Genomic DNA, 24878 nt, shown 5'->3' on the forward strand with positions numbered 1-24878 from the left:
ACCGGAAATGATTGCAAAATATCTCTCTCACCTTTTATGTCCCTCGTTAAGATACATGCTTATAACAAGTTTGAAGTCAATATCAGAAATGGAAAGTATAAGATATTAATTTTAAGGAAATACACTCACACACACACAAAAATGGGCAACTCTTCAAAATTGTCTCGTCGGCAGCGTAGATAGTTGTAACATATAAGATACGTGCAAAAGTGCCCCTTTCTTTTTAATAGTTTGTGTGGCGGGACCGGTTGGAATGAAATGCCGCATATAATAGAGACAAGCTTATTGGCAATCAGCTATGATATAAAAATAAATTTTCGAAGAAAGAACAAAATCAGAAGACAATTTGATGGGGATCGAACGCAGGTCTCCTTTTTAGAAGTTCCACATTTTGTGTTATAAGATGTATTACTTCTATGTGCTCCGAGAGGCATTCTCAAAGCTCCGGCAGTGTCTCCCTCCCCAAGAAATACATGTCTGGAAGAAACACTGGGCAATACTTGTACGATATTGTGTCTCGCGATAAAAGTGAGTTCTTCAAACCGGAATTTCGCTGATATCCCCGCAACAATGCCAGAAATCGGAAAAATGATCGCACAAAATCTCTCCGTTTACTCTCGTAGTTGATCCTCGTATAACAAGTTTAGAATGCATACCACACATCTAGCCTCCAAATCGGAAGTACGTTAGTATCGGAACAACGATTTGGAAAATAGTCATAATAGATGAGCAAAAAGCGTAATATTTTAATTTTTAACCACACACACACAAACGCATTTTTCAGCTGTGTGGTCGGCAGCGTAAATAGCTATAATACATCACATACGTGGAAAAGTGCTCCTTTCGATTCAATAGTTTCTCTTTCGGGCAAGGTGCGAATGAAATGCCGTGTATAATAGACTCAACCTTATTGAAAATCAATATATATTAACGAAATATAAGTTTGTAGAAAGAAAAATAAGAAAAACATTGACGGGGATCGGATCTAGGTGTCGCCCGCAGTAGTCTGACATGCTTCCAGTGGACTACTGAACTGCTTGAAATTTTATATATTCACCTTTCTACTTATTGCTCACATGGTTCATAAGGGGTCAGCATTACATCTCTAAAATCGCAGTACTGATGACATTATGTATGCGCTTTCTTACATCGTATTATTATGGATTTCATGTTTTGTTAGCTGATTGTAATACGAAATATTATTTTGGTTTTATTGAGAAATGATTATCTACTAAATTGTAGTTTTTGATGAAAATATAATAGTAAATATGTCAAAAGACTGCAAATATTTTCCCACTTATTTATAATAGATATGAAATACCTTTATTGCAGGTAATATGTTTGTACAACTATCTCCAAGTACACCGTTATAATACGTTGTAATATATTACACGGCAAAACGTAGTGTTTACGAAAATGCAATATATATAAATGTTTAAAGATCCTGCTAAAAATTTATATTTGTAAACCATGAGTATTTCTGGTAAATATAAGGTTTAATAAGTAGGAGATTGAAGACTCTCTCCGCTGTTATGTGGCAGAAAATAAGTATTGTTATTGTCTCTAATACCAATAGTTGTGCGGAAGGCGCGCATAATAAGCCATTTACATGATTGCCAGTGTACACGTAACAATATAGTTCTTTTTAATAAATTGTATATTTGCTGTTCAAAGTGAAATTCAGGAAATAATATCCGTTGAACTGACGTATGTGTTTCTGATAAGTGTATTATTTAAAGAGAAGTAATCTTTCGAGAATAGATTTACAGAAGTTGAGAAAGTTCATGGCAAAGTTATGATTGGGGGTCTGGGGCATTAACGAGTTAGGTATAAAACGAAATTCATAAAACTAGTTAGGAATCTATAACTATAAACTACAGCTCACAGATTCTAACAATATCCTTTTATTGCCACCAAATCCAAATGAATATCTTTTCATATACACTTTTTTTAATATCAACACAACTTAAAAACAAGAATACAAGATCGAAGTAAATAGACAGTTGAAAAGGGTTGAATCGAATGCTATCATCGATTTGTCAGATAATACTGTGTTTCTCTGTGTATTCCTTTGTCCCAATATAAAACAATGAGAAATAAGTCAATTTACGAAAACTATTACTACTATTTTAAAAGATAAACCAAATTATAATATAACGGTTCCTAACTTTATCCAAAGGAACCATTCACATAATACAGTGTAAGTAAATTCAATGTCCTGACCCTTTAATTGTATTCTACAGACATTGAAATATTTCTGTTTTTTCTCTCTTTTAACAGAACTCCAGATCCTGTAGGTTTCCCGTTCATTTACTATTCCTAATATATTCAAATTTTATAAGATACATTTTACACGTTCACTTTTCTCTTGCCTGAATGCATATTAGTAATTGTACAGCGAAAGGTCCTTAATCCTGTACTGACAATTAACAATATGTGATAATTTATTTTAAAGGAATATCACAATTTTAATTATATGCAAATCTAATGTGTATACTTACATATAAGACCAATTAAATTTCTCCCAAACGCATATGGAAATTCCTATATTATACTCTTCTGCTCGAAATTCCTCAGAATCAATTTCATAAGTAACAGGGTTTTCATAATAAGTGCGTCCTAGGTCCATTGCCACATAAATCGAAATTACAAGGGCTCCTAGCCATAGCAAGAACCAACAAGCTCTGAAATATGGAGGGACATTACATATGAAGGAATATAATACAGGCGAATAGTTCTGCTTTTCTCATTTAGAAGTACATTTAGACATTAACGATTTTCACTGACTATCTCCTTTGACAGTTCAATACTTTGGAGGTTTAGTGCGTTAATGATCTCTAATTCCAACATAATGTGTCCAACCCAATATTCCCTAACATTATATAAACCACGCAATATTTGTCAGTGTTAATTACTAAACGATTCTTCTCAATCTTCTTATACTAATTACAAAATCATTTTCCTGTATGTATTTCTTATTGATCAATATATATTTGAGTGTACACAGCTTAATAAAGAGATATGGCAAAAATTCACTATATCTTATTTTAGATTTAGCACAGAAAGGGACTTGCACTTATGTGCAGATAAGAAAATCATTGTTCATTCGTGCATTAACGTGACGCGTCTGATTGATTCTTGGAGGTCACCTGATATTTTGGCGAGAAATTATTTTGATCTTACCCCTTGCAACATAATATGATGTCATTAAGGAGGGAATTTTAATCAGAGCTTATGAACCCTGCTTGCATTGCTCTGGTTCCTGGTCTAAGTTTTTCAGATGTTCACGGGATTGTATACTAGAATAATGTGTTAGGAGTCCTTTATTCTTTCAATGATATATATATAAACTCTTCCGTACAGTCAGGCTTAAATGTATTTGAAACCCTGACTGATATAACATCATTATGTCCATTCGTGTACTTTTGCTGCCATCTGTAATGCCTGAGCATTTACAACCCAAATAAATAGTAACGTGTCGAGCAGTTTGTTAGCGTTGAAAGAATCGTACAGGCTTTTATGTTTAGGTAACACACAGATATGATTCCCATTATAAGAGTGATTTCTGTTGTTTGGTCCGTGCTGTCCAAAGTGCTAGGTTTTCTTAATGTTTTATTTCAGTACATATTGCACATGAGAAAAAATAGTGTCCACATATGAATATGGAAATTGTTGAAATAAGATAAAAATTCGAATTTTGAAACAATTAAAGGGAATCATTGTAAATCTTTGTCGCCATCCATGGACCTGCTCCAATGTCTTATTATACTCGTAATTCATCCATATCTTTCCGTCTCCCGAGAAATCACTATTGTTGTCATACTGAATATGAATTAAAATTGAAATTAAAATATATTGGTAGGTTCGGTTTGAGGAGAAATGAACTTCAATTACAAATTTGGTTATTCGACTAAAAGAAGAAATTCGTTATTAGTAAAAAATACTTGAATAACAAATAACTTTGAATAATTGTCCGAAAACTAATTACTATAAGAATAATTGCTCAAATATTGAATGCGAAAATTAGAACATCTTAACATCGAAATAAACACATTTATTATTATTATTATTATTATTATTATTATTATTATTATTATTATTATTATTATTATTATTATTATTCGAATAAGTAATATTTGAATAATTTTAATGGAATTAGATATTAGCAAATGTTATTTTACACAATTTCCAAATTTAAGTGTGAGTCAAATAGGTACCTATCTTAAATTTAAGAGGGTGCGTTAAGGTACCCATGTACTATGGAATAGAATCAGGCCCAACAATTACCAAGCTCTATTTCGTCAATATTCCAAATTTAGGGATAGGTCATGTACGTAACCATTACTAAAATTTGAAATGGTACCAAATTTCACAAAGTAAATCCACACTTTAAGAGGGTTTGCAAATCCAGGCTCCTACGAAAACATTTACGAGCACTCCAACCCCAATCATTTCACAGAGTCAACCTGTTGTAAATAAGTTATTAGGACGAAAAATTGAATATAGGTTATACAAAAATGCTTTTATGCATTGGAAGACTTGTAACGTCCGAGTATTCACCACAAACTTATAGTCATATCGACATAAGCAAAAAAAATATATGGAGCAGGAAACCACTTTACATAAAAATCGAAAGAGGCGCAGTGAAGACGTACGAACTGGTCGAGCGGTTTTGGTCAATAGCCCATCAATCAAAAGTTTGTGTGTTCAAATCCTCTAGGAAGTATTCGTCTTGCTTTTTTTACTGTGTTCCTATTTTCATCAGAGGATTCAGAACATTTCTTGGAATAAATCTTTTGCAACTACGTTTCTCTCAAATTCGATTAGAAGTGAACATTATATGATTTGCAAACCTAAAATCCATAGATGAAAACAAAACTTTAAGTATGTTCAATATTTCATTATTTTCATATTAATTTGTAATGAAAACTAATTTAAAGCATTGATGATTTCTCGTTCTACGTTTTGAAATGGCAATATGATAATTTTAAAGAGAATTATAATACGATAAGCATAAGGATTTATAGAACTAGTGAAGTAAATATTATTGTCTAATTTATCGATTTCTAATCGGATGAAAACTCGAATATTCGTTTGAATCGCACATTTAAGTAAATCCTCTCTATATATAATTCTCAATGGAAACCATGTTTAACTCCGATTACTTAATCAATATTTTTAATAATATATTTTAATGTAACATTTTTATTATTCAATATCGTATAAACTTCATTTCCCAAAGGAAAACCTCGGAAATGTATAGTGGGCTAGTGGATATTATGAAATAAATTATCATTAAGTTTACTTAAATACTGCATCGTCTGATTTGAAACCTCGTACTTTAACTAATAATAATAATAATAATAATAATAATAATAATAATAATAATAATAATAATAATAATAATAATAATATCATAGCCATTTCTTTTAAGAATTTTAGGCTTAAAAATGAATTGAACTTGATTTTTATTCGAAGTTCTGTTTATTCGAATCCGATAGAAATACAAAGAGAAACTTCGAGAACAGGTAAAAGAAAAAATTACTTTGGTGGAACTGGAACTAACCATTAAGAGTTCGTTACAATTTACAGACGCATGCCTTTAGACACTCTTTTCCATTTCTTGAAGTTAAATGATTCACCGAACGTATCTGAGTAACTAGCCTCTATTTTCTACTCGATTCACAATCTTTCCCTTTAAGCTTAAACGACAGGAACAAGAGTACAAAACATCTGGACCAGCTGAAATACCAAAGTTTCCGCACTGGGAATCGAACTGCGGCCCCGTACACGAAAGGCACACGTGCTAGCCACTAGACCAACGGGGTAAGCGAATCAAATGTATTTTGAAGTGTCTGATATTTATACCTATTTTACCCTGATGTAAAATGTCTATTGATTTTTAATTTTTTATCGTATTAGTAACTTTGAGGAATGGTGTGTATTATTGATATAGGTTCTATTACACATTGGTCCATAAATATTACATAAATTATCAGAATTATTCATGATCTGCCATGGAAATTCACTGGTACATGCGCATTAGAAACAGAAGAATGCAGTCTACTGATGCTAGTCCCTATGCAAATTTCTCACAGGCTGTCAGAATTTCTTAATGGAAAGCAGTGGTCAGAATTTCTTAATGGTTCTTAATGGAAATTTCTAACCTGGGAACGCGCAGCTTACTCCTGGTTACGCATGAAGAGGAAATAAGGGGACGAAAGCTACTGGCAGAGATGAATTGTGAAATAAACAAAGAAAGGACCACATATAATGATTCTTTAAAATTTAGGTTGACAATTTTATAATGACCATTTAAAAAATAATACTGCACTTTTAGGGTATTCGAAAGTCTTGCTGCTTATAAACATAAATTCCTGAGATTATTATTACTAGTCTTGACTGACATGTGAAATATTCGCCACCTTCTTCATACCACTAAATCAATTTCTTCACTGCTTTCTTCTCACAGTCCACACCCCTAACTATATCAATAGCAGTTTGTCCCATAATTACTCGACCTATTATTTCCCCTTGCATAGTACCATATAGTTTTCTACAGCCTTTAGTGCAAAGCATTTTGACAGCCTATAGAAATTTTCATTGTGATTCGTACTAGCAATGACAATAAAATGGATCTTTGTGTTTCTGCTGTGCATCATAGACATTATTTTTTCAGAAGTATTCCGCCATTACCAGTGGGTCACTTACCGCGGATGACAAGTTGCAATATCCAAGATCATCTGTTAACATTTACATTTTCACATACGATTTGTCTGTTTTGATATCGCCAATAGCCTAATTCTGTTTATACATAGTCTAATTCGTTCCCTGCCTCTTTTTCCTGAAACCGTACCCTCTAGCACATTCCTCATGATAAAGTTCCTTCCTAACCAATATCACAACCAGTTTCTCTTCCTCTTCTCAAAAATATTTTTATCCTTCCATTTCCAACCTTCTCATTCATTTTCCTCTCGACCTAGCTATTTCTCTCCATTCTTCTACACGCACATATTTCGAAAGTCCTCAATTGTTTCTCATCATTTTTGCGTAAAGTCCATGTTTATGCCCTATAAATACAGTAAAATAAAGTGCACAAAGCATTTTATGAGTACTTTTTTCAATTCTATTCAAGGTCCAACAAAATAGTATTTTCTTCATCCTAAAGGCTTCTTTCGCCATTTCTATCCTTGTTCTTATTTCACGTTTGCATGCCATATAATCACTAATAATACTACTCATATATCGAAAACTAATCATTTTATGTTTTCTCCCGCTCCTACTTCTATATTTGACACCAATCGCTTCGTTTCAATCACCAAGTATTTTCTATTTCTAACATTTATTTTCATCCCATATTCTTCACGTACATTTCTCAAGTTTTCTACATCTTATTAATTATCATTTTAGATTGTACAATAACAACCATATCAACCCCAAACCCTAAACGCCTCATCATTCTATCTCCTACCGAAATTCATCTTCATTATGTAGAGTCGTGTTCGCTATCTCTTCTACATAGCTATTAAATAATGTCGGCGAAATACATAATCTCTGTTGAACTCACCTTCTAATTACACTGTCTGTCTATTGTGCATGTACCAGTCAATTTACATGAAAGATCATGAATATTTGTGATAATTTATATAATATTTATGAACGATTACGTAATAGAACCTATGTGAATAACATATATCTTTCCTCAAAGTAACGAATACGGCAAACATAAAAACATGAAGAGACATATTACATCAATGGGAAATAAGTATAAACTTCATAATACATTTCATTAGTTCTTCCCGCCGGTCTAGCGGCTAGCACGTGTGCCTTAGGTGTATGAGGTCCAGGGTTCGATTCCCGGTGGGGGAAGTTTGGAGTTCTAATTATTCTAGATGTTTTTGTATTCATGTTCCTGTCATTCAGGCTTAAAGGAAATGATTCTAAAAAGTGTATAACCGAGTAGGAAATAGAGACAAGTTACTCACATACGTTCAGTGAAATACTTAACTTCAAGAAAAGAGCAAAAGGTGTCTAAGGCATTTCTCTGTAAATTGTAAAGAACTCTTAATGGTTAGTTCTAGTTCCACCAAAATAATATTTTTCTTTTACCTGTTCTCGAAGTTTCTCCTTGTATTTCTATCGGATTACAATAAGTTGAACTTAGAAGAGAGACCATGTTCAATTCACTTATTGAGTAAGAATAAATTCTTATATATAGTTATAGTTTTATTATTATTATTATTATTATTATTATTATTATTATTATTATTATTATTACACTGTTCAACAACGAAAATGTAAATTGAAGAAAATCAGCTAATTCTTATTGATTTTGTTGTGCTGACCACGAATTTGAAAGTTATTTTCGAATATTAGCTCTACTTTTCGTTTTACTGTCATCTCTATTAATAACGCTTCAAAAAATAAAAATATTAGCTTCGTTTGGGGTAAAATGTTACACTGATCCAGTAACACTGGAGAAACTATATGAACGCTTGGTTTCATTGTGTTCCTTATCTCAGTAGTGTTCTTCTATTGTTAGGAAATACAGGTTTAGTGCAGTTATTAGCGTTTTGGGTGTGACGTTTGTGTAGTGCAGGACATAAAAATACAACTACAAGTACGCAAAAATACTGGTATTTCGAATGTATATTTTTAAATAGTTGTCGGGAACTATTTCAAGTGACATTTTGAGGATTTCAATAAACGAAAATGCCGCGAAATTGTGTAAACAGTTCGGATAGCTTCTGCTATGTGGGTGGGGAAGTGACATTTTCCTCACAAAAGCAGACTATAACACCACTAATAAGAGAAGCCTATCAATATTACTTTGGTTGTAAAATTGGAGACCAAGATATATCTTAGGCACCCCACATTGTGTGTAACACTTGTGCCAGCAATCTAAGAAATTGGATTAACGGAAAGAGGCGCTAAATGCCTTTTGCAGTGCCCATGATTTGGAGGGAGCCAAGCGACCACATCAGAGACTGTTATTTTAGTATGGTTCCTTCCGTCAAGAAGGGAATTTCCAAGAAAGAAGAAGCGGGCCTTGATCTATCCTAACTTTCCTTCTGCAATGCGCCCTGTTCCACATGGAGAAGGACTACCTGTTCCTGAGCCACCTAAAGAATACGATCTTTTTTCTGATGATGATCAAGAAGTTGAAGCTCCTGAATCAAATACTTCGAAGGACCCTACGTTTGTTGTAGAAAAACCTCCATGTGAACCACATAGACTTACTTAAGAGGAACTAAGTGATCTAATCAGAGACTTGGACCTCACGAAAAGCAAAGCTGAAATTTTAGCGTCACGCTTAATGGAATGTAATTTATTGGAGGAAAAAGAAAATATTTCAGTGTATCGGAATAGGGATAAGATGTTCACTTTATTTTTTACTATGTAAAACACACATGTGGCATGTAAAGATGTAAATGGTCTCATGAGGGCACTTAAAATTAATTACGAACCTACGGAGTGGAGGTTCTTTATAGATACGTCCAAGGTGAGTTTAAAGGTAGTACTTTTACATATTGGAAATAAACTTCCTTCAATTCCTGTAGGTTACGCAGTTCATATGAAGGAATCTTATTAAAACTTGAAACGTTTACTTCAAGTCATTAAATATTACGATTTTCAGTTGCTCATTTGTGGTGACCTTATAGTAATAGCACAGTTGCTGGGTATGCAGTTAGAGTATACAAAGTATTGTTGCTTTATATGTGAATGGGACAGTAGGAGATCGTGGATCTCATTACCGCAAAAGTGATTGGAGTACCAAAGAAACCCTTCAGCCGGGAGTAAAAAATGTACAGCATGAACCTCTGGTAGATCGTAACCGAATTTTGCTTCCCCCTCTACATATTAAATTAGGTCTTATTAAAACTTTTGTTAAGAGCATGAACCAAGAGAATGAGGCCTATAAGTACTTAAGAGGACAATTCCCTCGATTAAGTGATGCCAAAGTTAAAGAGGGTGTTTTCATACTGGCACAGATTAGGCAACTATTCAAAGATCACAAGTTCGACGAAATTCTCCAAGGTGAGGAGAAAGCTGCGTGGGAAAGCTTGAAGAGTGTTTCTTCATAGTTCTTGGGAAGACACCGAGCAACAAATTACAAACAACTGGTAGCAAAGTTGTTATTGTGCCACGATAATCTTGGTTGCAATATGTCTCTGAAACTCCACTTTCTTCATTCACATCTAGACTTCTTTCCCGAAGATTGTGGAGTAGTAAGTGACGAACATGGTGAGCGTTTCCATCAAGATATTGCAGCCATGCAGAAGAGATATGAGGGAAAGTGGAGTTCTAACATATTGGCCGACTACTGTTGGACTATTGCAAGGGATGCTCCAGATGTAACCTACAATAGGCAAGCCAAGCGAAAACGCTCAAAATAAAATAAACATAATCCTGTACAAGGGATCACTTGAAACTTTTGTTTACATTGCAGTGTAGTTCTTACACAAAAAGGTATTTGTACATATTTTTCATGTTTTGATGTTAATACGAATTTTTATTACGGAATTGTTATGTTTAACTTGACCAAGGTTACTTTATTTTCTGTATCGCTGTGAAACTGGTATTTGCGCAATTTTGAAAAAGGAGGTACAGGGGTATAGAAAGCTACAGGTTAGGGTACCTCTTAACTCCCCAGCTTATCACATCACAGTGAAATAGATAAAAAAATGTGAAATGTAGGTTTTTAAAAGGATTTTGCTTAAATGTTCTATAAATATTAATACATTTGTATATAAACAGCAACGGTTGTACAAGGGCGTTTTTTTTTCACAACGTGAGCTAAGAAAATTCTTCTATTATCATTTCCTTTCATATTATGCTTAAATGAATTTAAAAATCGCTATTTCAAAGAATTTACATACTTTAGATCAAAATTTGTTGAACAGTGATTAAACCTCAATAATGTAAACCAAATGAAAATTTATTTGATAATATTCACTAGCCTACTTTGCAAGAAGTGAGGTTTTGCTTTGGGAAATGAAGTGTATACAACATTCAATATGAAAAATATTACAATAAAATATATTATTAAAAATATTGATTAAGTAATCGGAGTTAAATATGCTATCCAGTAAGAATTATATATAGAGAGGATTTACTTTAAAGTGCGATGCAAACGAATATTCGAGTTTTAACCCGTAAGTACTATGGACCGTCTCTCAGACCGCTGCCATTTTTCATATCATTATATTTTCCACAGTCTCACTACTACAAGTGGATCTTCTCGTCTACCTTCCTGTCCAGCAAATGATTACTATTGTGAAGTTCGTGTTATAATTGATCCCCTGTGCACGGCGCTAGAGGGGTCGAGCGGTCTCACAGACGTACCATAGTAGTTACGTGAGTATTTTGCTGATCAGTTGTCTTTCGTTATCTACTGATTATTAGCTGTTTTGTGTCTTACCGTGTGGCACGTCTTGCACCACACATCAAATAATGAACCAGAGACTGGAAAACCTGAAATAATCACATTTTATAACATGAGTAAAGGCGGAGTGGATACTCTAAAAAAAAATGTACAGATTACACATCAAGTCTTCGAACAAGACGATAGCCATTGACAATTTTCTTTATGCTGGTGGATGTTGCGTGTGGTGTCAATGCGTATGTCTTGCATCAAGTCTACGCTAAGTCCGCAGTGATGACCAGACTTGATTTCATGAAAACTTGATTGCAAAAGGACTTCCTAGGCCTCACATAGAACGTAGATTGTTCATCGGACAGCTGCCACGAGAGCTGAGTTTTTCAATCAAGAGCATACTACAGCTTGAAAGTGAGTTTCCTATCATCACGCATAAGGAGTTCAAAAGGAAAACATAGTCTTCTGTCAACTGAGTTGTAAGCGGAAAGCAAAGATATTTATTCGTGTCAGCGGTGTGGGGTACCGATTTCCTTGCAATGCAGAAAAAGAAGATATAAGTGCTTACCTGAAGAAAGTGCATGCTGTCAGAAAAGTTAGTGCGGTAATTTCTTTACCGGCAAAACGTGTTTTCTTTACTTTCTCCATCACATAAGAACTAAAAATAAGTTTTATGTATTACCTTTTCACTACAAAAAAAAATGTAATAGTACAACTATAACAGTACCTTCCTGTAAGTTTAAAAAAGCTAAAATTCCATGTTTTTTCTCCGTTTTTACTGTATTTTTTATTCTCAGTGCATCTATAAGAACAGTGTATTTTAAATTACTGATATTTCAACTACATAGAAACGGAGAAAAAATTGAATATTTCAACAATTACAATTTAGGATAACAATGAAAGCATTGTTGCTAATTTTGACTATGTTCTCTTTCTCATTGTTTTAAAAATATAAAGCTTTTCTTACATCGTGAAATTACTATGTTTTACTTTTCTATAAGCATCTAAGATATGTAGGATATCATTTTTAAAAATATGGAATGAAATTACTATTCAGAAAATGTGAAACAACAATGCGGTCTGACAGACCGTTCCATAGTAGTTACGTGATTATTTTCGTCCATAGTACTTAAGGGTTAATCCGATTAGAAATCAATAACTTAGACAATAATATTTACTTCATTAGTTCCATAAATCTTTATGCTCATCGTATTATAATTCTCTTTAAAATTATGATTTTGCCATTTCAAAGCACAGAAAGAGAAAAAATGTAATATTCTACATGGAATTTGTTAAGGAAACTTTTTAAACAGTGATTTCAGGGTATGGCCTGTGGGAGAATTTGAGACACTGTCGACATAAATTTCCCCTGTCGTGGCCATATCTTCATCATGCTCAAAGTGGGCTAATAATGTTTTATCAGTTTTCTCTCATTCATATATTGGCCATTACCTGGGTAGAAACTTCTGAAATCATCAATGTTTATAATTATTTTTTCATTACAAATCAAAAGGATAATAATGAAATATTGAACATACTTAATGGTTTGTTTTCAGCTGTGGCTTTTAGATTTGCAATTCATATAATGTTCCCTTCTAATCGAATTTGAGAGAAAAGTAGTTGCCAAAGATTTATTCTAAGAAATGTTCTCAGTCCTCTGATGAAAATAGGAACACACTTAAAAAATGGGCAAACGAATACTTCGTACAGGGTTTGAACACACAAACGCTTGACTGATGGGCTATTGACCAAAACCGCTCGACCAGTTCGTACGTCTTCACTGCGCCTCTTTCGACTTTTATGTAAAGTGGTTTCCTGCTCCATATATTTTTTTTTGCTTATGTCGATATGACTATAAGTTTGTGGTGAATATTCGGACGTTACAGGTCTTGCAATGCATAAAACTCTTTTATGTATAAATTATATTCAATTTTACGTTCTAATAACTTATATACAACAGGTTGAATCTGCGAAAAGATTGGGGTTGTAGACATCGTAAATGTTTTCATAGTTAGGAGCTTGGATATGCAAACCCGCTTAACGAAGGGATTTACTTCTGTGACATTTGGTACATCATGGTATACTTATTCCATGAAAGATGATTGGCTTCTGTATTCAACTATATAACAATTGATCGAATAAAACAATATTTTGTATAATAAATTATGACAAAAATATATCACGGAAAAACCAGAACATAAATGTACCCGTGGCTACGAAGTTTCGTGAAACTTAAAGTAGGTCAATATACGTAAAACTTTTAATTCCTGGGAACTTTAGGGAATGAAGTGAAGGAACTCAATTTTCAGATGTATGTACAATTGTTCTATGAAACGAACCCATCTCAGAAAGTATCAAGAACCTCATCGAAATACAACTTAGACTTCGTAACACATCATTCAAGAATACGAACACTAGGGGTAACTATGGAAAATGAAGCTAAGGGGTACAGAAGAAAGATTCATGTCCTCTGATTTAAAATCCTCTGCCTTAAAGACCTAGTATCACGTGATTGAGGCTGGACTAATATTTTGAAATTTTCGCCAAAAACATATCGTGCTTAGGAACCAATCAGAAACGGCACGTGATCAAAATCAAAGAATCAGTAGTAAGTTCTCAATATGTGCATGGCTAGTACTAAGTGTTTTTTCAAGACGTTATCCTTAATGATTTTCACTCATCCTATTTCTTTTTCAAATCTTTTTAAATAACTAAAAAACTGTGAAGAATATCATAAACGTAGTTAGTGATCCAGGTAATATTGGTTAAAAATATGGAATGAATCAATAAATATTTTCCAGGTCATATAGTACTTAAGTGTGTATTAAAAATTATGACATCGTAAAGTGTGCACCCAAATTTCTGAACTTAAGAAAATGTTTGAATAAAAGACATTTTGTAAATACTACCGCGTTCACTTTTCAAATATTTGAGCCTCTTCATTGTCTTTTGATTTTCAATATAATTGAGATAAGTAAAAATATTCTCAGCATGCAAATGTATTTCCAAAAATTAAACAACTTATCTATATTACACGTCATTAAGAATCTAATGTTCTCTTTAAGAATTAGCAATAACTAATGAGAATAAATATGTTATTTTGAACATATTATATATTAAAATGCTGCAGCTTTCGTCTGGGGGGTATAAAGGTACATGCTACAAAATATAGAAATACTGTGATTATTTGTAATCAGTGTTTCTAGCTACGTGTGGTATTATACATTGTTTAAGAAAGATACGGCTTTCCTACAGTGGTTTACTCTTGAGATTACATTCTATACTTGGGCTCCATATGCTAAAAATTATTTTGCTAAAGCAACATTAATTTAGTACGATTTTCTCTTTACACTTTATAATGATTGGCTACATAATTATCGAAAACTATTGCAAATATATATTTTCTAATGCAATAATAATTCTCCATATACTTATTTTCACATGTGTGTGATTCAATTCCGTTTAGGGAACCAGAGCCTATCGTTCTACAGCATATAAGCTAAAATAGAGAAACAATTAAATGAACATGTTAACTTTTATGCATATAGTAATAAACATACTGGAAATTGAATCAATATTATATTATGTCTGATACCTCTAAATTTTGAATTTTTGGGTAGATTTTTTAAATATGAAATTCTATTTACCGTACAGTGAAATGAAAATTTTTATCTCCAGTAACCTTCAGTCCGTCTAATGTACTATGCTTCCTGAACTCGTCCATAAAAGAGGTGAATACTTGCCATGTTTTTGTAAATTTGAACCTGAAAAGATTAGTAATACACTATCGTAATAACAGATAGTGCTAAATTTATAAACCAAGTACAATGATATACTTAATTTCAATTAAAAACATTACCCATTTAATAATCACCTTCCCTGTTTTGATCCATTTTTACGCAAGTTTGTGGCAGACAAAATAATATCCGTGCATTTTCGCAGCATTCGGTGGTTTCCTTCTACATTCTCGTTTCACTACTTATGTCATAACCATTCACTTACATTATAGATCCGTTTCCTGTATTCTAACGAGAATAAGTGTGAGACATAAAACTAGAAATTTTGTTTCGTTTTGTTTCGCTTGAAGCAATGAAGCTTTGAAGATATATTTCGGTTTAGGTGTTCTTGATACAGAATATTGTATTAAGCTAAAACCTAATCCTGAATCCATAAAAATATATTCACACTATCTCAACTGCTATCAGAAATGGATGCTTTTACGCGGAAAATGAACGCGCCTTTTATTGTTCGTTTACTAACACTTTTTTAAAAATTCTTAGACAAGTTAAATTATGTTGATCTAACAAGTGGAGACTTCAGAATGTCTGCATTTAGGAAGTTCGGTAATTAGAAAGAACTATTTTGCTAAACCGAATAAACTGATCTCGCACTTAAAATTGAACATTTGACATATATAGACATTAAACCCACGTTCATTAAGTATCTGAAAATATGTGTAATTTTCCATTATAATCTTTCAAATCCTTGCAGTGAGAAGTGGATAAGAAGTCTTTTTTCTGATTACAGTTCTCAATAACATTTTCTTTCCATTTAGTGAATTTTAGATGTGGGTCGTCAGCTCTTGAACGTTAGGTCTATAGCATCCTATCCACTTTCACAATTTTAGATGAGTTTCATTAGCACCCATATATTTTAATATATGTTTGCTGAACCACTATAATGTGATTTTTTTACATTTAAATAATCCCACATTGTTAATTGGTGAGTTTTTGTTTGATGTCTTTGAATACTAATACATTTGGTATATATACTTCCAACAGTACTAATACACATTTTTTTCCTGCCTCTCTTTATTTTCTTCTACTTAAAATATTTAAGAAAAACGCTTAAATATTCCTTTTGTTATATTAAATGGGAAATTCAAGTACCAAATTCCATGTCGTTAACCTTCAGAAATTCCAAGATATAGATATTTTAATTTATTAATACACATCTACCCTCCCCCACCTTCCTTGTCCTGTATTCAAAAATCTTTCTAAGTCGTACCCAACGTCACAAATTCTACGTACTCTTCAAATTTCAAATTCAAAGTACTTTAGTTTGGTCATTGACAAGAAAAGTCACTTACTCAGAAATAATTTTACTTATTCGTATACAGATGAAAAGTTAAAATACCAATTATAATGTATGTAACATTAAGGAATATAAATATGTAATTGTGTCTCCATTTCACTCCCTCCAATTCGAATTTTCAGTTGGATGGTATCAGTCTTCGAATCGATCAAGTTCTGAGACACTAAACTTGGATTTTGACTTTAGATTTAAATAACCTAAACACATATTATATTTTATATATATACATATATACGAGGGCTAGTCAAGAAAGACTTGGACTGATTTTTTTCTAGGCAATTTATTATTACTCAGCAACAGGCACATGATCCTTTTTAAAGTAGTCCCCGCCCATTTGAATGCACTTTTTCATTCGAGTCTTCCAGTCCTCAAACACGTGTCGCAGACCATTCTTTGAGAGGTCCTTCAAAACCGCCTCCGATGCCTTCAGAACCTCGGAATTATCGGAGAAGCGGCGTCCACGCAGTCTGGATTTTAGGGCAGGGAATAGAAAAAAGTCGCACGGTGCGGTAGGCGTCTCCACCATCCTCAAACCTTTGCAACAGCTCCCTGCAAGTCTCCACTCGAACGGCCTTCTGCTCTGGTGTCAGGAGTCGCGGAATCCATCGCGCACACACTCGGCTCATGTGGAGGTGGTCATGCAAAATTTTGAAGGCACTGCCATGAGATATGCGTAGTGCGGCTGCCAGATCGTAGATACTGATCTTCTCTAACAATGACTGCTGCCGTGTTAATGTTCACCTCAGTAACAGCTCACCCTGATACACCTGGTCCACCAGCTTTCGTGATTGTCATTCGGCCCTTTTTAAACTATTTGAACCACCAGAACACGGTACTTCGTGGCAGAGCGTCATCTTTGTAGGCTGCTCTCAACATTCCTAGAGATTCTGTTGCACTTTTCCCCAGGCGATAGCAGAACCGTATAGCTGCAAATTGTTCATCTCGTAATGACTCCATTTCTTCTACAGGCGACTTCTAGAGGCGGCAAAGAACATCACCTGCAATAAAAAGTCGTGGTTACCAAACATGCAATGATTCCTTAACAACATTTTACATATATGCACAGCAAGACCCACCCTACTTGTATGCCAAACTATGAAGCTCCAGCGTTAACAGAACTGCCGGGAAAAAATCAGTCCAAGTCTTTCTTGACTTGCCCTCGTATATATATGGCATTTACATGAGTGAGGCACTAAAATATCTTTTTGTTCCCTTTAATTAAAATTTTAAGAAAATGTTGAAAGACGCCTTTAAATATTTTAATGGAAAGAACGAGAACCAAGTTTCATGTCTCTAACCGTAATTAACTTGCTAATATGAAAATCTTATTATAACAATTTCAATGCCCGTCCTTGTTCTGTCGTTCCTTTTCTCCCTCCCATAAGAAATACGTATGAGATAGTCCTTTAGAGTGCTAAAATACTCCTTTAGTAATTTTAAGTGAAACGCCTAAACCCCAAATTCCCTAATTATAACGGATTTCTACATATGGCTGTATTATTGTAACAATTGCAACTTATGTCCTTTTTTCCTTATCGCCATGTTTCTAATTTGTAAGTGAAATACTTTTTAAAAGACGTTGGAACACATCTTTAAGTGAAAACTACAAATACCAAGTTATACGTGACTAACTGTAATGGATTCGGATATACATATGTGCGCTACAGAAACTAATATGTGCGCTGTCGAAAAATACACGTTTCCGAAACCTAAGGTACCTCCGCAACAATTTTTATAGAGCAGTTTCATGAGTATCTCAAATTAAATACCAGCTGTAAACTTCATCGGTAAAAATTATTGCGTGAGTACCTTAGGATCTTGTAATATGTATTTTTGGATAGCGGATATATTATTTCGTAAATGAAGTCTGGACCCGACTACGCTAGGTCCCATAGTTTTGAAGCTATGGTTGAAAGTTCCTTTTTTTATATTTTCGGCAGCCTATAACTCCGAAAAGAAGCATTTATGTACACAGTTTGGTATATAGGACGATTTATCACCACGACGGAGAAATCAGTAGAGGGAGAAAAGCGAAACTTTGCACGAAGCAACTATACGGAGAACGACATCGTTTTAACTATTAAACAACAACAACAACCACTGTACTGTGTTGCCATCCAAGTATAAATTTATATTTTTCAAATGACACTACGTCAGATTATTACATATTTCAAATCAACATGTTAAACGAAAGGTTAAAATTCCACATTTGTTATTCAGTGTTGCAAACTAAGGATGTTATAATATCACAAACATCCAAACTTTGGAAGCCTCCATCATACATAACGGAGATACCATAGCACAACGGAGATACACAAGACAACGCATATCGGAAGTACCTACTCGTTGAAATTCCCAAAAACCTAATCTATCCAAACTGGAGCACTACTATCATAGTTTTATACGTAAAATCAATTGACTTCAAAATGTTCTATTAAACATTTATTTCATGATTTGTTCTTAAATTTTGTACTAATTTCCATAATTTAGTCTCTGAATAAAACACGAAACGAATAATTTAATTTAAAAAGAAGGAATCGAGGGTAGATTTTAATAACTTTGGAAGTGGAATCTAGTATAGGAGATACTTCAATCTGTGCCTGATTCTGGAAGTTAAATAATATTTTGATACCTATAAACAAACTGAATTGTATGTTGTATTTCCGCAAATAATCAACATTTTCAGACTATATTATAATGATGGAGTAGTTGATAAAAATATTACTAGATAATAATGTAGTAAACGCTGTGCTATAGTTAAATGTCTGTCTGAAGTGAGTAGATCAAGTCGCTAAACAATATGAAACTACAGAAAGAACTTACAACTATATCGCAACCAACTATTTTACTATTTCTTTGCCAAACAATATTGCCAGTTATTACCTGCAAACCGCCCCAGTCATCTTGCGAAGCACTTCATGTCTGCGTTCATTATGTTTCTCATCGTCCACAAACTTACGAATACCAGTGATTTCTCCTGCATGAATTCCGACAAGCTTTTTAAGTCTTGATCTTAGGTTAAATCTCTTCAGCGTTCTCAATTTATGTGGCTCAAAATCAGATGATATGTCTTCTTCTCTTGCAGCTGATCTCTTACAAGTGACGAAATAAGTAAGGTCCATGGCAATATGGAAAAAGAACTCTAATACAGAGATCATGCTAATACCAAAGAAAAATCCTCCGACTCCTCCAAAAGTAACTGTAATTTGAAGATGATAAAGTAGTCAACTCAAACTAAAACAACAATAGTGTGAATATTTTATTTTGCATGACATATAAAAAAAAGCGTTTATGTGAGGCTTTGTGCTTAATAGAAACGAGGAGTTGCTGCCAATACATGCGGAATCTGATCCAACTATCTCATGAAAAGTAATCTATGAGTTTCCTTACACCATTATAATTTTCCCTCATTATATTTATCACACACATTTTTCAATGATTTACGTATTATAATTTTCTTCCAGCCTAGAGGGTGAAATAATCGGAAGTTAAAATAATAATTTAACTGTTAGAAAACTACAAACATTTATATAAATGAAGGAGATTTTTAGGAATTTAGCTTAATGAAATGAAACAAAATTGGGAATATTATGAAAATCAGATTAGGAAAGAAATACTTTGTTTTTACGGTATTTTAAAAGACGAAGGCGAAAAAGATGTTTGTTTGTGAGGAAAGAATATATAGATATTTAAGGAATGATATATATACTATAGGAAAATAAAATAAATAAAGGCAACATAATTGATAGACAGTTTCAACTTCGATGATTTTCTTCCACAAAAAACAAAGGTTAGTGTTAGAATGTTTTATTAATGATAGTACAAGGTTTATGACCTGACGGTAATGATCAGATGTAAAATATTTCTATTTGAGTCGAAGGCACTTTGATGCGTGTTGTTTGTAAACTTGGTATTGAATTTGATTTTCTCTGAAAATATAATCCGAATCATGACTGTGGTTTCACTTTAAACAGTTGATATAGTCTAGGTGCTGAAAGCATGGGTGTAACTTCATAATCTCAATAAACAATTTCCTAATTTGCTTGTTTTCGAGAGTACTTCCTGCTTGCAAAACGAAAAAAGGAATCCAAACACATCAATATATTTATTCCTTCTTTTCCCCCATTAAACCGGAGATTAACTTAAATAGCAAAATAGTGGAGTTGAGTTGATTTTGAGTCTAACGTCCCGTTCAGCAGCGATGATTTATGGAACGTTGATCTACAGATTAACGTGGAATCTGAACAACATGAGTACAAGCCGGGAATCGAACCCAGTTCTTCCACTCCAAAGGCGCGTACGCTAACCACGTAGCCACAAAGGAGCTCGAACAAATAGTGGAATTGCATGCTGCGACATAACTCATCATACTCAACATCTAGAATTTAACCGAATTAGTACATGAATTATCAAGAGCATTAAATTAAGACGGATTTTATAGTCATCATATATAGATGGCACATGAATATCTGCATGTGGCTTGGCTTCAGTACAGGAAAGCAAGTAAGATAAATTTATCCATTTGTGTGTGAAACATTGGGGCTCTTTTGGGGCTAAGTTAAAAATACTGTATACGCCCAATCGGTCAGGGAGATCCAACTTGAATTCTCGATTTAGATCCCAAGTTAACTGTTGGTCTAGGTCTCCGGTACTGAAAGGTATGCCAAAGTTAAAATCTAATATAATCAAAATACTAAATATGTAAAGCAAACCTTGCCTGACAATAGACACTACGTATTAGCAGATGAAATATATTTATCAATTAAATGTTTTAGTTTTTATCGTCTAAATCTTTTAAAATATATATTTAAAATAGTCTTAGGATTAGCAACTTTAAAAAATGAAGTAAAATTATATATATAGACTATCTAGTGTACACTATCTAGAGACGTCTATGGTTAGCGTGGAAAAAATATTGTTCAGAAGAAGTTACCATGGGCGTTGACTTGTCTCATTGTGTCACTAACTTACAAATGCCGTCCATGTGGAATTTGGACGGCTGACTATCAAAGCAAGCACGCACAGCGTCCTGAACCTCAACGTCAGAATCAAATCTCTGACTTTTCAATTCCTTCTTTAAAGGCCCAAAGATGTGAAAGTCACAAGCTATGAATTGAATATTAATGCGTCTACCCGCAGCTATAGTCGCATTCATCATTTAAAGCGGATCTTTTGTGACAACAACATGGACTTGGCCAGGAGGGCCATAATTCACACCCCTTCCGAAACATTCTGGCACAGTCCACCACTGTAGTTTTGGCGATGCATGCATCACCATACACGTCGTCCATACGCCGGAACACTTGAACTGGTTCACAACCGTCGGGATTCAGAAACTGGTTGACGGCACGCTGGTACTGTTTGGATCTTTGGATTGGGGATCTTGAACACAATCTTTCACTCGTTATATCTGCAAAACTGTATCAACAACATTCCCACACCCAACACACAGACATTAACCATTAGACATTATTAAACAATAGGGTGGGCCGAAAAAAACATTTTAATTTTTAAGTCGCTATAGCGCGGAAAGTTCCCTTTGGTACTGATTCGAAAAATTAAAAAAATGAAACCGGTTAACATCTTCCGTGCGCGCAACGCAGATAAAATTTACAAAAATGACGAAAATCTTGTGATTTTTAATTTCTTTTGTCTTATAAATAAAAAATAATTAATCGATTCCATGATTTATTTTCGTTAATAGAGATTGTAGTAAAGTATAAATATAGTTACAGTGTGTTGCTTTGTTTTATGTTTTCCAATTGCATAACTTTACTGAAAACTCTTTTCGCAAAAAAATTTTTTTCATATTTTATGTCTGGGGTAATTTTGCACATATAAGTTAAATGACTGGTTTAAAAAACCAGCAAATTTTTAGGGAAATATTTCACTGCAGTCTAACAATTTACTGGATTTAATCCCACTTCCTCTCTCCTTCTATAAATAGCTTGACTTTGAGAGTGTTCGAGCATTGTTGCTGAATGCTGAACGCTGCAAATTGTGACACGAATTCCGTGTCCGTCACGTCCTCGTCATTTCCTTACTCAGTGATTAAGTGTAGCGTTGTGCAGAAGTCCTCTTCAGTGTTAGCTGTTTTATTACATTTTTGTTAGTGGTTCTTTATACTCTTGAATTATATTGCTTAGTATTTTTGTTGCATTTCGTGCGGTGATCTTTCGTAGCTCTACAATGGCAGCTTCGAAGATGATTACGAGGCAAAACTTTTGAGTGTCATCTGTTTGGTCATCCCAGAGATTGCCACTAACTAAACTGCCTACATATTAAGATGTACATCGGTGTTGTTTTCACGAAAGCCTACAATTGTACCCACAAACAAACAATGAAAAGTGAGCTTTTCAAAAGTTGCTGGGATTGTAGCAAGAAGAATAAAACAAACATTAACTTGACTAAACTAAATTGGATAGAACGTCTATTCCTACCGTTACTGAGCACAGAAACGTGCAGCTTGTTGTTGCGTATCATGACAGTTACTATAAACTGAGAAAGTCGTACGGTCGTGATTTGAACAAGCCAACATTAAGAAAGAACATTGCAGACTTGAAGTAAAGATCAATGTTGTTATTTGATGTGGCAGCATGCAAATGTAATATCATTTTGAACTGTACATGTAATAAGACAGAATATTTGTGTGAATGTTTAATTTCTATGAAGTGCAAGTGTGAAAAGTCTAAGAAGATACCTCCCTTGAGTTATGTGTAGCATTCCCATCCGCCGTCAAAGTCAGGAAAACTGCCAAGTGTCCAACACACATGGATTAGTAAAAGGTCGCAAGATATGTTGATCAATCAGCAACACCCCCAACCAACTACAGAGGGATCTACACGAGCTGATGCCCTTCTTGGTATCCAAAGCAGGAGCAGACAATAATAGATAATTCAGCGTTCAGCATCAAATCAGAAATATACCACAGATATCAAAGTAACTTAAATCTAATAAATAACAACAGACACAATTCAACTTAACAAATATTTATTAACAATTTATTTAGAGGGTGATATCTGATCGTTCAGATATCCAAAAACAACAATTAATTCGTCGTCGAAATACTATGTCGAAGATTCTATTTTTCAGCTCCAAATTAACTGCGTTCAACATCAGTTTAAGTCGATAACAATTCATATAGTCAATTCTCAAAAGTAATAAAGAATATCCAAATATTAAGGTATTTATTAAATTCAATTTTCTATTAAGGAGAGAGGTTCAGATTCATAATGCCTCAGTATTATCAATATCATGCTATTCATAAAATACTTCGAAGTAGTCTAAACTCTGAGGGGGATGAATACTAAATGCAATTTCAATAATAATACTTCTTATATATTTAAAGTTTCAGTAAGGGTTGTCATTAGTAAAAACTCAACGTCGAACCCGATAAAGTCGAATCTCGCCCAGTAATCTTTCCAATTAAATCTCAATCTAATCAACGAATTAATCCAAATCTAATTATACTATAAAAGCAATATTTCAGGAATCGAATTATATTTAAGCAATAATAATACTCCCACAAATATGAAAATAATGATATCGGCTCACAGCCAAAAAATGTTAAATGCTGAATTATCAATATCTTGGTAATTATAAACGTATGGGTGACGGATCGAACCACAACAAGCAACAATGGATGCGAATTGACAACCCACCCAACATAAAACACACACAACGGACAAGCCAAAGAAATAATAAATAGTTCAACACTCACCTCACACTTCCTTTGGGTTTATAATTACCTCCTTATACATTGGACCTGGGTCTGCATGTCGTCTTGCAAGTGAAAAGGAGGAATCGAGAATAATTTGGTCGTTGCTGTATAATCTGGACAGGAAATATTAAAGTTTTGACTATCCTTAGTCAATTTGATTGAAAACACAGGTTTTCTGTCGGCATACAAGTTGCTGCACTTTGCAACACTCCCTTGTAAGAAATTACAATTGAGTGGCAAATATTTAATATTCTAAAGAATATTTAAATTGGGCTCAATGAGGATATTTCTAATATAGATACTCCTCTTTCTAATCGATTGACTAAATTTCTGCCTCGAAACTTCCCACATTCGCATTCCACCACTTGCAAAAACGTCAATTTCATGAAAAAGTTAAAGTACTTTCTTGAGATGGTGGGAATATACCTTTTTAATACAAACTAAAGGTTTAATTGCCATGCACACTTACGTCTCCCACATCCCCATTTCACCATTCAAAATGAATCCATCGTATCTCATTGAGAACTAGCATTAAGTGAGTTGCATTCAACAAATAACTCTTTGGAACGTTTAAGCAGACTAAAGTGGGATCTTTGAGCCAATTCACACACAAGTTACCTACGTTCTCATTCCACTAAAAATAGAGAACTGAAATATAACAATAAGCGAGGGATTTTCTCGAACAAG

The sequence above is a fragment of the Thermobia domestica genome, chromosome 5 (genome assembly GCF_964235325.1).
Source record: "Thermobia domestica chromosome 5, izTheDome1.hap1.1, whole genome shotgun sequence".
Classification (NCBI taxonomy): domain Eukaryota; kingdom Metazoa; phylum Arthropoda; class Insecta; order Zygentoma; family Lepismatidae; genus Thermobia; species Thermobia domestica.